The sequence below is a fragment of the Podarcis liolepis genome, assembly GCF_965112155.1.
Source record: "Podarcis liolepis genome assembly, chromosome: W".
In the NCBI taxonomy this organism is placed as follows: Eukaryota; Metazoa; Chordata; class Lepidosauria; order Squamata; family Lacertidae; genus Podarcis; species Podarcis liolepis.
The window spans coordinates 15,148,576-15,161,549 of record NC_139568.1 but is presented as its reverse complement, the minus strand read 5'-3'; the positions used below and the strand labels follow the sequence as shown (position 1 = coordinate 15,161,549).

At 47.6% G+C, this 12,974-nt stretch overlaps 1 protein-coding gene and 1 long non-coding RNA gene across 2 annotated transcripts in view; both read left to right on the top strand.

The window, feature by feature from the left end:
* Window positions 1-12,974, top strand: part of LOC310697712 — a 1,172,922-nt gene that overhangs the window by 980,638 nt on the left and 179,310 nt on the right. The window lies entirely within an intron of this gene.
* Window positions 1-12,974, top strand: part of LOC310697820 (androgen receptor-like) — a gene marked incomplete at its 3' end in the record, with an annotated part of 181,007 nt that overhangs the window by 153,296 nt on the left and 14,737 nt on the right. The window lies entirely within an intron of this gene.

Below are 12,974 nucleotides of genomic sequence, written 5' to 3'. Positions count from 1 at the left end.
TAAGCCTCCAGGCACGTTGCCCATTCAGCAGAGTTTCAAAGCAGCAGAAGTGACGAGGTTTATGAGCTACATTGCAAAGAGTTTTATTGCTAGCTACGCAGACAGAAAAGAAATCATCCTCTCTCTGTGAAAGACAGAGATCAACTGGAACACAAAGGAACAGGAAACCAGTAACATCACATCCGTCTCCTGTCTTCCGTGAGACTTCCAACAGTCTGGAATCCCTGGAATGTAAACAGAGTCTTGTGACTCCAAGCAACTGCACAGTGGCACAAACAGAAACCAACATCCTCCCCCTTTCTGTGAACACCACTGGGCAGTGTGTCAGTACAATCTCAGTACAAACCCAATTTCTGTACATAGGTACAGTGTTGATACTTCGGAACAACCTTGGACAATAAATCAGCAGGAATTTCATTACCTGGCATGTAGGACACCGTTACAAGTCCTTTCTGAACACATTCTCTAGCATGTTGCAGCTTCAATTGCAAGTGCTTCGTGCTTTGCTTACAACTTTCAGAAGTCAGCAAAGCCAAACATGCTTTGTTGTCCTGATAAACCTGGATTGGACACTTTACAGGAATTCTCATGTCTTTACACAATTGTAACAACCATTCACAATCCACAAGTGAATAAGACAGTGCATTCAGTTCAGCTTCACAAGAACTTAAGCTTCCTATAGTTTGCTTCTTGCACGACCAATCAAATAGACCCTGGTTGTACATGTAGCAAACTCCAGACGTGCTTTTCCTGTCTGTAGTGTCATTTCCAAAACTTGCATCAGCAAATATCTCAAGACCGCCAGACTTCTGATTGTTAAATCTCAGTCTGTAGTGCATAGTGCCTTTCAAATAGCGTGCTATGCGTTTCAGAGCTTTCCAATCCCTAACAGTAGGATTGTTGACATGTCTGCTTAGCAAATTCGTGCTAACTGCAATGTCCGGTCTTGAACATCTGGCAATGAAGTTTAGTTTGCCTAGCACACTTCTGTACAGTGTAGTGTCAGAAAATGCTTCTTCAGTATCATCTACCTGATAACCTGTTGTCATTGGTGTGTCTACAGCAGTGTTTCCCAACCGGTGTTCCGCGGCACACTAGTGTGCCGCGAGACGTTGCCTGGTGTGCCGCGGGAAAAATTTAAAAATTCGAAAGATATCCGGAGAGGCGGCCTTCAGGCGAGTTTTAATTTTAATTTTCCTTCTCCCACTTAATGCCCCACGCTCGCCCGAGCAGCTTGCAGTCCTCGGTAACCACGGCGACCCGAGGGAGGGGAGGGAACAGGGAAGTCGAGGGCGGCGGCGAGCCACGATGACGTCAGTGGGCCGCGCCGCCTCGCCCTGGCACGGTGTGAGAGCCCCGGCTAGTGGCGCGAGCTGCGGAATAAGTGGGATCCGCGTGCGCGAGACCGAGATCGCGGGTAAGGAGCTCAGCCCTGGGCAGGAGGAAGCGGGGCCGCGCGTGCGGGCCACATCCCCACAGAGAGCGAGCCTCCCCCGGCCCACCACTCCGGGCAGGTCGACTCGCATGAGGGGGCGGCGATGGCGACGGCCGGCAGCTTGCCTGCAATGCCATCCCTCGAGCAGGCGAGGAGCCCGGAGGCTACCAGATGCGAGTCCTCTTTCCCACCCTGCTCGGGAGTCCAGAGCACTTGGTCGCATTCAGGATCTAGAGTGGGGAAGCAGGGCTTGTGTCTGGGCTGGACACATTGGGCTGCCTGTGCCGCTCGACCTGCGGGGAGAAATCAGGGTGGGAGTCACGACCGTGAGGCAGGGCTGCCAAGTGTGGCAGAAGAGGACACGGCCGTCGCACCTGTCCTTAGGTAGGAGCTTCTTCCGTGTCGACCTGCTGCCCTAAAGTCTTGGCTTTTTTCTTGGCTTTTTGGCGGTTGGCACAGAAGGAAGGCAAGGAGGAGGGGAAAAAATTGAAACTTACACTTTCGTGCGTCCCTCCCGGCGTGACGCTGCGCGCTGACGTCACGGGGCTGTAATGGTGGTGTGCCTCGAGAATTTTTTCATGAAACAAGTGTGCCTTTGCCCAAAAAAGGTTGGGAAACACTGGTCTACAGGGTTAGCATCCATCAGGTTCAGTTTGGGTCTGTGACTGGTGACTGGTTAGCATCCATCAGGTTCAGCAATTTTCTGTGACTGGTGTACTAAATTATTACCATCTTGGTCTCTCTCTATTTCCAGAGATAGGTAGTTGGTTATCTCACCAAGATCTTTCATGTCAAAGTGCTCCTTCAGTTGAGCTAGGGTGTTATTGTACATTTTGACATCCTTCCGAAAGAAAAGAATATCATTAACATAAAATAACCAATACAGCTTATTTTGCCCTTCCTCTTTGACAAATACACATGGATCAGCTTTACCTTGCTGAAAACCTAGAGAAAACAACACTTCAGTGAGTTTGGAGTGCCAGTATCGTGCACTTTGCTTGAGACTGTATAGGGACTTCTTCAGAGAACAAACAAATCCCTGTTTTACCTGTACGCCATCAGGTGGAAGCATATAAAGTGATTCACCTAAGGTTCCGTACAAAAATGCTGTATTCACATGAGAAACGTGTAGATTCTCTTCTGCAGCAAGTTTGAGCATAAGCCTAATGCTCTCATATCTCACGGTGGGTGAGTAGGTCTCGTGATAGTCTTCTCCTGGTACCTGTGAAAAACCTCTGGCTACCAGTCTGGCTTTGTGTCTGACTACCTTGCCATTTTGGTCTGTCTTTACTTTGAATACCCATTTGCTGTCAAGCAGTTTCATCCCTGGAACTCTCGGAACTAGCTCCCATGTTTTGTTCCTCTCTAAGGAATCAAGCTCAGCAGTTAACCATGGCTCAGCATCCAAAGTCCAAAGCCTGGATCTCTTGGAAGTTTGGAGGTTCAAATACCTTCCTGGAGCTATTAACAGCAGTTACAGCTTTAGCTGCTTTAGCAAATTCATCAGCAAATCTCTTTGGAGGTCTTCCTTTTGTGGCTCTTTCAGACCTGCAAATCAGACATAAGTCTTCAGCGCTTTCCTCTTCTTTCTTAGGAGAAAAGTGACCTATAGTGAACAGTGGTTGCTCCAATTCTCGATCAGAGCCTTCAGAGGGTCGCAGAGAGGCTTTAGCACTCTTGAAATCCTCTGAATCATCTGATTCATATTCAGAATCAGAACCTTCATCAGTGGGTGTGGGGTTTTGCTGCTGTTTATCCTCAGACTCTTCACTGTCATCAGGATAACATTGGAAAATTCCCACATTCTACCCCCACTTGGCATTGTACTTAACACTTCTAGTGAGCCTAACTGTATTAGTGTCAGTTATCATTACTCTGTAAGAACCTTTCTGATACCCTAGAAAGATACCATGCAAACCATATTTGCCTAACTTGGAGCTTTGTGGTGTGTGAACCCACATGTCAGAACCAAAAATTCTCATGTGCTTGATGTATGATTTCTTGCCAAACATCTTTTCATAGGGGGTACAACCAAATGGTGATGACAATCTGCGATTAAAAGAATAAACAAAACAGCCGAGTGCTTCTGCCCAATAACTCTCTGGAAGATTGGCATCATGCAGCAAGGTTTTCAAGCCTTGAAGCAATGTTTGGCTTGCCCTTTCACAAAGTCCATTCATCCAAGGAGACCGTGGACTTGACAAATCATGTTGAATTCCTTTCTCAGTCAGAAAAGCTTCAAACTGCTGAGAAGTGAATTCTCCCCCGCGATCTGTAAATAAACATCTCACTTTTCTATCGTGCACATTTTTCAACCAAGCATAGAATTCCTTGAACCTAGGAAACACTTCTGATTTCTGCTTGAGATTGAACACGTGAATATACCTGGAAAATGAATCAATGAGAACCATAAAGTTGGATGAAGCAGATGGGCCTGTCCTTGCCGCTGCTTGTCCACCAGGTTTCTCTTACGCACAGCAACCCAGGTCATGTGGGCGGGGAGGGGGGGTTGCAGTGATTTTTAGGAAGCCATTAGTTTGCACCAGCCGTCCTATTGGGAAGACCCAGTTTTCTGAGTGCATGTTCTGGAAGTTGGGCAATAGGGGCAGTACAGGATTCCTTTTGGTGTACCGACCTCCCCGCTGCACCAAGGATTCCCTGCCCGAGCTGCTTCAGGTCGTGGCGGATGTTCTCCTGGAGACACCTAGCTTGGTCATCCTAGGGGATTTTCAATCAATCAATTTCTTTATTCGACCGATAGTCAGAATTAAAACATTACACAATAATTATAAACTATAACATCATAGGGGGTACATAAGTAAGGTAGGGCCACAGTACTAGACCTCTCACAGATAACCCACGTCAAAGCATTCAGTTATACGTTTCCGACACTTGAGTGCCAGGAAAAGAAATTTAGCCACTGACAAGGTTGTTTTCCCAGAAGACTTATTTAGCAGATATGCTGTCTGCTTTCCTCTTTGTCGGGGACTGAGCTGGGGTAAGTATGGAGTTATAAGATACTGTCTTAAATCGTTGTAGAAGGGACAGCTCAATAAAATGTGCTCTGTGGATTCTACCTCACCCAATGCACAGTGGCATAATCTCTGGTCATATGGGACTCCTCCATATCTTCCCTTCAGCACCTCCTGCAACTAGGAAGGTGGCTTCAGGATATTTCTCTAGGAGAGTTTCAAGAGTCTGTTGAATTCCCCTCCATCTTTGGTCCACCAGGTTTTTCTTATAGATTGGGTGCAAATAAACATTAATCACCACAAACACTTCCTCCGCTGTTTGTAGCTTTACACCCAGCATGGATGACGACTGGATGTCGATTTGTTCCACCTGCAGGTTTAAGGCCAAAGAAACTAGGGTAGCCAACCTACCTTGTGGTCTGCCAGGTGATAGTAAATTCTGTTGTGCATTCAGGTAGAAGCCCTTATACCCTGATAGGGAGAAGCCCTCACAAGCCCAGGTCTCTTGCAGCAAAAGAATATGACTGCCTTTTATGTAGGCGACAAAGGATGGATCCATCAGCTTAGGTTTAATGCCAGCTACATTCCAGGATAAGAAAGTAAGTAATCTCCTGGTCACCCCTTCGAGTCATGCTGGGCCTTGCGGAACCAGCACGGCAGAATCCACCTGGGAATGCATGCAGCGAGGGGGGGCAATAGGCTGGAAGAAGGAAGTAATTGTAGCTTGCTTACCAGGCAATTTCCGAGCACCACTTACCGCAGCAGCAGCCATGGATTGAGGCTTAATTATTGGTAGCTGCAGGGATGGATTCTGGTGCACGGGAGTATCACTTAATGACAGGTCCATAGACTCTACATTTAAAGTATGCTCTAAGATTGAGGGGGGTGGGCCTTTTGGATCTGCGGATGCTGTAGGGAACATGCAGTGTAAGGCAGGTGGAAGGCATCCTTTTCGGTTTGCCTCCAAAAGAGCATCCAGTCTTGCCACAGCTTCTGAGTTTGACCAGAGGGTTGTCGAATCTTCCACTGTATCCTGCCCGGGCTTGACATCCCGAGGCCGTGTACAGCCAGGTTGCAGATCAAAGGTCGTTAAAGCAGGTACCACTTGGGCTTGTGTAGACTGATCTACAATTGGTGAGGAATTCATCTTATTTACATGAGCATGATCCTCTGAGTTACGGAGACAGAGTAGCAACTCGTCCAATCTGTCCGTTATCACTGTTCGCTCCAGTTTTGGCAATTGGGAGAAGGATAGAAGTAACTCATGCTCTGTAGAATTCTCCAGATGTATAGCCTTTGTCAGTGGAGGCAGGGGGGCGTCAATCCAGCTGATTAGATCTGCGGCCAGGGGAGTTGGGGTCGTGACAATTGGCGGACCCTCAGACTTGTCTGCTTTCTTTTTGAACAAGCAGTTTGGTAAGAGGGGGCAGATCTTGGTATTGGTAAAGACTCTTGTAGCAAGGATTCCATAATTAATTAGAAGGCTTCTTGAGGACATAATAAGTGCAGGGAGCTTTTTGGCTTTAAAGGAGAGCAGCACTCTCTGCCTCTGAGGTCTGCTGCTAATATGATCAGTATGCTTCAAGTCAATAGAGCTAGGGGTTACCCTCAGAAGCTCCGCTAGGTGTCTCCTTATATCACTCTTATAATGCCAGTTTATCACCTTGCCTCTAAAGGGGCAAACCGTTAGGCAGATTTTGGTAGCTTGCAGCAGCAGTTTGTGAGGAGGTGCAGAGTGTTGTTCCTTCTTATTTTGCTCTCCTTGCTCACTTTTCTGATTGACAGCAGCTTGAGGAATTATACAGAAGGTATGAGGTAAAACGGGTGCTCTGGGCATTTGTAAGGGCTTCATCTCAGGTGGTACATCAGGGGAACTGTCTTTACCTGTTAGGGATACAAGCGAGATAATCTTCTCCAAGGATCCTCGGATGTCTTTTATGTATTTAAAGATATAGTCCACTGTTCTAGCAACTAGGTCTAAAGTAGTCGAGTGTTCAAATAGTATCTCGTCAATGCAGCTTTCACGGGCTCTAGTGCAGACATTCGAGTGGATGCCAGTATTATTATTGCTTGAAGGTTTAGTAGGCAGGTTATCAAAAGGTTCTTTCACACTGGTTTCCTCGTCATTCATCTCTGCTAGCAGTGTGAAAGAGTTTGAAACCGGAATATTAAAGATATCCTTTGTACTTTCAGACTCACTAATTTTTGTTTGTTTAGCAAGAGGCAGGCATCTCAGTTCCTCTGTGTCGTCTATATCTCTGGAATCTCTGGTACGTTTCCCAGTTCCTCTCCCACAAGCCGGGCTGTATAGTTGCTTAGTCATTTCTCTCTTCATGCAACCGCCCCAGTTTCAAGGTCAATGGTTGTCTCCCCGATAGAAAAGGCGTCCTCCTACTTACTAATTTAAAACTAAAGCTAAAAACTAAAAACTAAAGTTAAAAGTTAATAGGTTTCTATACTCATTAAAACAATCTTAAAAGATAAATCAGGGAGCTCACACTCACACTGACTAAGTGCCGTTCGCCATCTTGGAATCCGAATCCCTAGGGGATTTTAACATCCATGCTGACACGACCTTACAAGGGGCCGCTCGGGACTTCGTGGAAAGCATGGCCTCCATGGGGCTGGCCCTGAATAAGTCTGGCCCAACCCATAGCCGTGGACATGCCTTGGACCTGGTGTTTACCTCTATGGATGTTGGTGATCTGACACTAAGTAAAAGCGAAACGAAAGAAGTGCCATGGTCAGATCACTTCCTGGTGCAACTGGACTTCTCTGTGACCCATCCCCTCTGCAGGGAGGTGGGACCAATTCGGATGGTCCGCCCCGCCACTTAATGGATCCAAATGGTTTCCAGAGAGTGGTAGGGGATGCTTTATCCCATGCTGATGGCCTTTCAGCTGATTCCCTGGTGGCCCGCTGGAATGTGGAGTTAACCAGGGCTATTGACTGTTTGGCTCCGAAGCGCCCTCTCCGATTGCATGGAGCCCGGACAGCCCCGTGGTTTTCCACGGATCTGAGGGCAATGAAACAATCGTTGAGACGGCTAGAGCGCCGGTGGCGGATAACTCATTCCGAATCTGACCGGACACAGGTTAGAGCTCAACGTCGAGCCTACCAAGTGGCGATAGCGACGGCGAAGAAGAATTTCTTCACCGCCTCTATTGCATCTGCAGAAAACAGCAGCAGGAGACTTTTTCAGGTGGTTCACAATTTAGCGGAACCACCTGCAACATCGGGGCCCAGTACGGGCCACATGTTCTCCTGCAATGATTTTGCAAAGTTTTTGCAGATAAAATCGCTCAGATTCGGGAAGAAGTAGACTCCACCGTGGGAGCAGGGCCGGGGCGGGAGAGTGCTAGAGTTCTGTCTAGTACTGTTACATAGGATCAATTCCAATCTGTTACCTCCGAGGATGTGGACAGGCTGCTTGGATGAGTGAAACCAACCACCTGTCTCCTGGATCCTTGCCCATCCTGGCTTATAAAAGCAAGCCAGGAAGGACTGGGCGATGGGCTTCGTGGGGTGGTGAATGCTTCCCTCCGTGAGGGAGCCTTCCCAGACCCGCTGAAAGAGGCAGTTATTAAACCGCTTCTTAAAAAACCATCTTTAGATGCGGCCACGATGGCCAACTATCGCCCAGTCTCAAATCTTCCATTCCTGGGCAAGGTGATTGAGCGAGCGGTTGCCGAACAACTCCAGGCACGCCTGGAAGAAGCAGACCATTTGGATCCCTTCCAGTCGGGATTCAGGCCTCATCATGGGACTGAAACTGCCTTGGTCGCACTGGTTGATGATCTCCGGCGGGCTAGGGACAAAGGTGAGAGCTGTTTCCTGGTTCTGCTGGATCTCTCAGCGGCGTTTGATACCATCGACCATAGCATCCTTCTGGACCGTCTTGAGGGGCTGGGAGCTGGGGGCACTGTTATACAGTGGTTCCGCTCCTTCCTCCTGGGCCGTGTTCAGAAAGTGGTGGTGGGGGATGAGTGTTCAGACCCCTGGGCTCTCACTTGTGGGGTGCCTCAGGGTTCTGTCCTCTCCCCCATGCTTTTCAACATTTACATGCAGCCGCTGGTAGAGATCATCAGGAGGTTTGGGCTGGGTGTTCATCAGTATGCGTATGATACCCAGCTCTACCTCTCTTTTAAATCAGAACCAGTGAAGCCGGTGAAGGTCCTGTGTGAGTGTCTGGAGGCGGTTGGAGGATGGATGGCGGCTAACAGATTGAGGTTGAATCCTAACAAGACAGAAGTACTGTTTTTGGGGGACAGGAGGCAGGCAGGTGTGGAGGATTCCCTGGTCCTGAATGGGGTAACTGTGCCCCTGAAGGACCAGGTGCGCAGCCTGGGAGTCATTTTGGACTCACAGCTGTCCATGGAGGCACAGGTCAAATCTGTGTCCAGGGCAGCTGTTTACCAGCTCCATCTGGTACGTAGGCTGAGACCCTATCTGCCTGCGGAGTGTCTCGCCAGAGTGGTGCATGCTCTGGTTATCTCCCGCTTGGACTACTGCAATGCACTCTACGTGGGGCTACCTTTGAAGGTGACTCGGAAACTACAACTAATCCAGAATGCGGCAGCTAGACTGGTGACTGGGGGCGGCGGCCGAGACCATATAACACCGGTCTTGAAAGACCTACATTGGCTCCCAGTACGTTTCCGAGCACAATTCAAAGTGTTGGTGCTGACCTTTAAAGCCCTAAACGGCCTCGGTCCAGTATACCTGAAGGAGCGTCTCCACCCCCATCATTCTGCCCGGACGCTGAGGTCCAGCGCCGAGGGCCTTCTGGCGGTTCCCTCACTGCGATAAACAAAGCTACAGGGAACCAGGCAGAGGGCCTTCTCGGTAGTGGCGCCCGCCCTGTGGAACGCCCTTCCAGCAGATGTCAAAGCGATAAACAACTACCTGACATTCAGAAGACTTCTTAAGGCAGCCCTGTTCAGGGAAGTTTTTAACGTGTGATATTTTATTGTATTTTTGGTTTTTATGGAAGCCGCCCAGAGTGGCTGGGGAGGCCCAGCCAGATGGGCGGGGTATAAATAATAAATTATTATTATTATTATTATTATTATTATTTACCTGACTCCACCCAAAGAGGGTGCTAGTGGACCAATGAGATCAGCATGCACTACCTGATATTGTTCTGTAGCTTGTCTACTAGACACCTTACCTTTAGCAGCCATTTTGACCTTGTTTGCTGCGCATGCTTTACACTTCATGTGGTACCTGCAGGGTTTAATAGTCATACCTTCAACTAAGGGAGGCATTTTGGAAACTTCCTCAAAGTTTAAATGACCAAATTTCCTGTGATAATCATGAATACATCCTGCATGCAAAACATTGTTAGTATCTGCAATACAACAAGTTTCCTCCTGCACAACATCAACAGAATCATCATAATGCAATACAAATAAAAGATCAATATAATCAGCATGCAATACAAAGTCATCTTTCTTGGTGATGGTGCACTTTCTCTTCTTGAAGGAAACGTCTATGTCCTGTTCAGTCAGCTGTGAGATGCTCAATAGGTTGTGTGCAGCATCTGGAACAAAAAGAACATTGTGTGTTGATGCATCCAAGCTGTGAAGCACAACTGTTCCATAGCCTTGACTGGAGATCGTGCGGTCATCCGCTTGGTGAATCGCACCTTCCTGTTGAGTAAAGGACACGAACAGGTGTTTGCAAACATGCCAAGTGACTCCCAAGTCAATGATGAAGAAAGATCTAGACGTCTTCTGGACCTTTGGAGTGTAGCATGAGACCATAGCTGTATGTTGCGTTGTCCTGGACTTCTGACCTTTGCCTTTTCCATTCATTGAGCTTTCGCTGCACTGCTCTGTTGCCTTGGGATGTTTACAATCCCTTTTCATGTGGCCTAGACGTCCACACGAGTAGCATTTCACTGCCTTCAAAGCTTTGGCGCCATCTAGTGGTTGCACTGCATTCTGGGATGACGTCTGTGAGGACTCCCCCTTAGTGATGCAGCTAGCACTGCGCTGATCCGCTTCATTTAACACCACAGCAGTAACATGTGCTACCATTAGCTGAGCAGTAGGCAAAACAGCAAGCTGGCTGGCAATCACTTCCCAACTCGAACCCAAAGAATGTAGCATCATGAAGGAATACACAGCCTCTGGAAAGGTGATTCCACGCTGTTGCAACTCATGCCTGAGATTCTGCATTTCCATGAGGTGAGCACGCACATCTGCTCCTTCAGCAAGTGCCATATCATGCAACTTGGCATAAAAGAACAAAGAGGCTCCTACCTCCATTCTTAAATATGAATCTTTAAGACTGTCCCACATCTGTTTGGCTGAGGCCTTGTCGCGCAAAAGACATAGCTCTTCAGGGGACACAATAAGTGTCAGAGTTCCCCTTGCTTTGGAATCCTTAGCCTCCCACTCTGGGGTCATCGGAGCTGGGGGGTGCATCTGTTATCACATTAAACAGACCCTCTTTGCGTAGCAGGGCTTCTGCATACTGCACCCATTCCTGGTAGTTCCCCTTTGAGAGCTTCGGTACACCCATTGCGGTTTGAAGGGCTTCCATTACTTTAGCATTAGCCATTTTGTGTCTATAAAGCAGACTGAGTCTGTTTACGAGGAGCTGCGTTTCAAAAAAAGCACACTGCATGAGACTTTTGCTGCTTCTGACCTTCTGCCGCTGGCCGATCAGTGCTTTTGGCTAGAAGTTAAAAGTCCACCCTTATTGCCACTTAATTAGGGACTGGCTGGCTTCCCGGGGCAACGAGCACATACCCCTCATCAATCTTTTTGACACGCAGGGAAGATAAGCTGCATTCCGGTCTGGTGCCCATAACAAAAAATGTTGGAAGTTCCATACGACCGAGCTGAAATGGCTCTCCTCCTCGTCGTATCTTCGGAATCCATCTAGGCTCTCCTCCGACAATGATTAATGACCTAAGCCTTTGATGAGGCTTCAGGCACGCTCCTCCATTACGCAGAGTATCCAAACAGCAGAAGAGACAGAAATATGTACTACATTGCTATGTTTATTTCTAACTACGCAGGAGAGAAAAGAATATACATCTGCTCTCTGTGAGAGTCAGAGAAACAACAGGAACAAAGAAACAGGAAACCAGTAACACCAACATCCGTCTCCTGTGAGACTTCCAGCAGTCTGGAATGTCTGGAATGTCAAAAGAGTCTTGTGACTCCAAAAACTGCACAGTGGCATAACAGAAATCTAACAGTTTATAGATTGATGTGCATTGCTGTCTAACAACATGCTTTGTGTATGAGTGTCCTTTTTTTCTAGGACTCTGCCCCCGTGATTTGGCTGGCATACAGGCACCTGTTTCCGAGCACAATTCAAAGTGCTGGTGTTTACCTTTAAAGCCCTAAACGGCCTCAGCCCAGTATACCTGAAGGAGCGTCTCCACCCCCATCGTTCTGCCCGGACGCTGAGGTCCAGCGCCGAGGGCCTTCTGGCGGTTCCCTCATTGCGAGAAGCAAAGCTACAGGAAACCAGGCAGAGGGCCTTCTTGGTAGTGGTGCCCGCCCTGTGGAACGCCCTCCCATCAGATGTCAAAGTGATAAACAACTACCTGACATTCAGAAGACATCTTAAGGCAGCCCTGTTCAGGGAAGTTTTTAATGTGTGATATTTTAGTGTATTTTTGGTTTCTATGGAAGGCGCCCAGAGTGGCTGGGGAAACCTAGCTAGATGGGCGGTGTACAAATAATAAATTATTATATTATTATTATTTAAGGGTTGAGGTGCTACTCAGTCTGGAGAGACAGGATGACTCCTCCCCTCTGGAGAGGATGTTGTAAGTTGAAGGCCCTGCCTGTCTCCAGTAGGGGGAGTCATAAGCTGAAATTCATGGTAAGAAAAAAAATCCGTTTTTCACACTCTCTCTACCACACTTCAAAGGGAAGCATTTGCATTTTCCCAGTTATCAGGAATGGCAGACGCAGTCCATTGTCTAGTTGAAGTTCCATTCCACTATGAGTAGGATGGGCATTGTGATACTGATGGCTCTCTGTCTGGCTCTCAGTAGGAACAGGAATAACTGGGGATGGCTCCTGTGAGGGATTCCTATGGATATGATGGTACATCTCAGGGATTATGGCTGACCATCCCAGTGATGTCTCCCTACCACTTCCCTTTGTCCTTCCACAAGCTCCAAAATCCCATTGGAACCAAGACAGTTGATTTTTAATGAATTTCTAAAGTATCTCCATAGGATAACATTAGAGCAATATCAGACAATATTGTACACTAGGCACTTTCCCTACTTCCTTTTTTGACCCAGCAAGGGTCCTGAGCTTAGTTTGCAGAATGGGGCTGAGTTCTTTTGCAGATGCAATGCTTGCTTTTGCCTGCCAATAGCGCTCCCTCAACACCAGAGGTCACTGTTTCATAATATACCGTAACTTTCTCATTTATTGGATAGCTGTCAGATGCTAAGTTTCTGATTGGACAGTTGAAATTTAAAGGTTCAAGCTGTCAGATTGGTTTCTGGCTGAATACAGGCTTTGTTTTTTTCAGGCGGGAAAACAGAGTTTGGTGTACGTGTGTTTAATACTGTGCTGCAGAGCCTT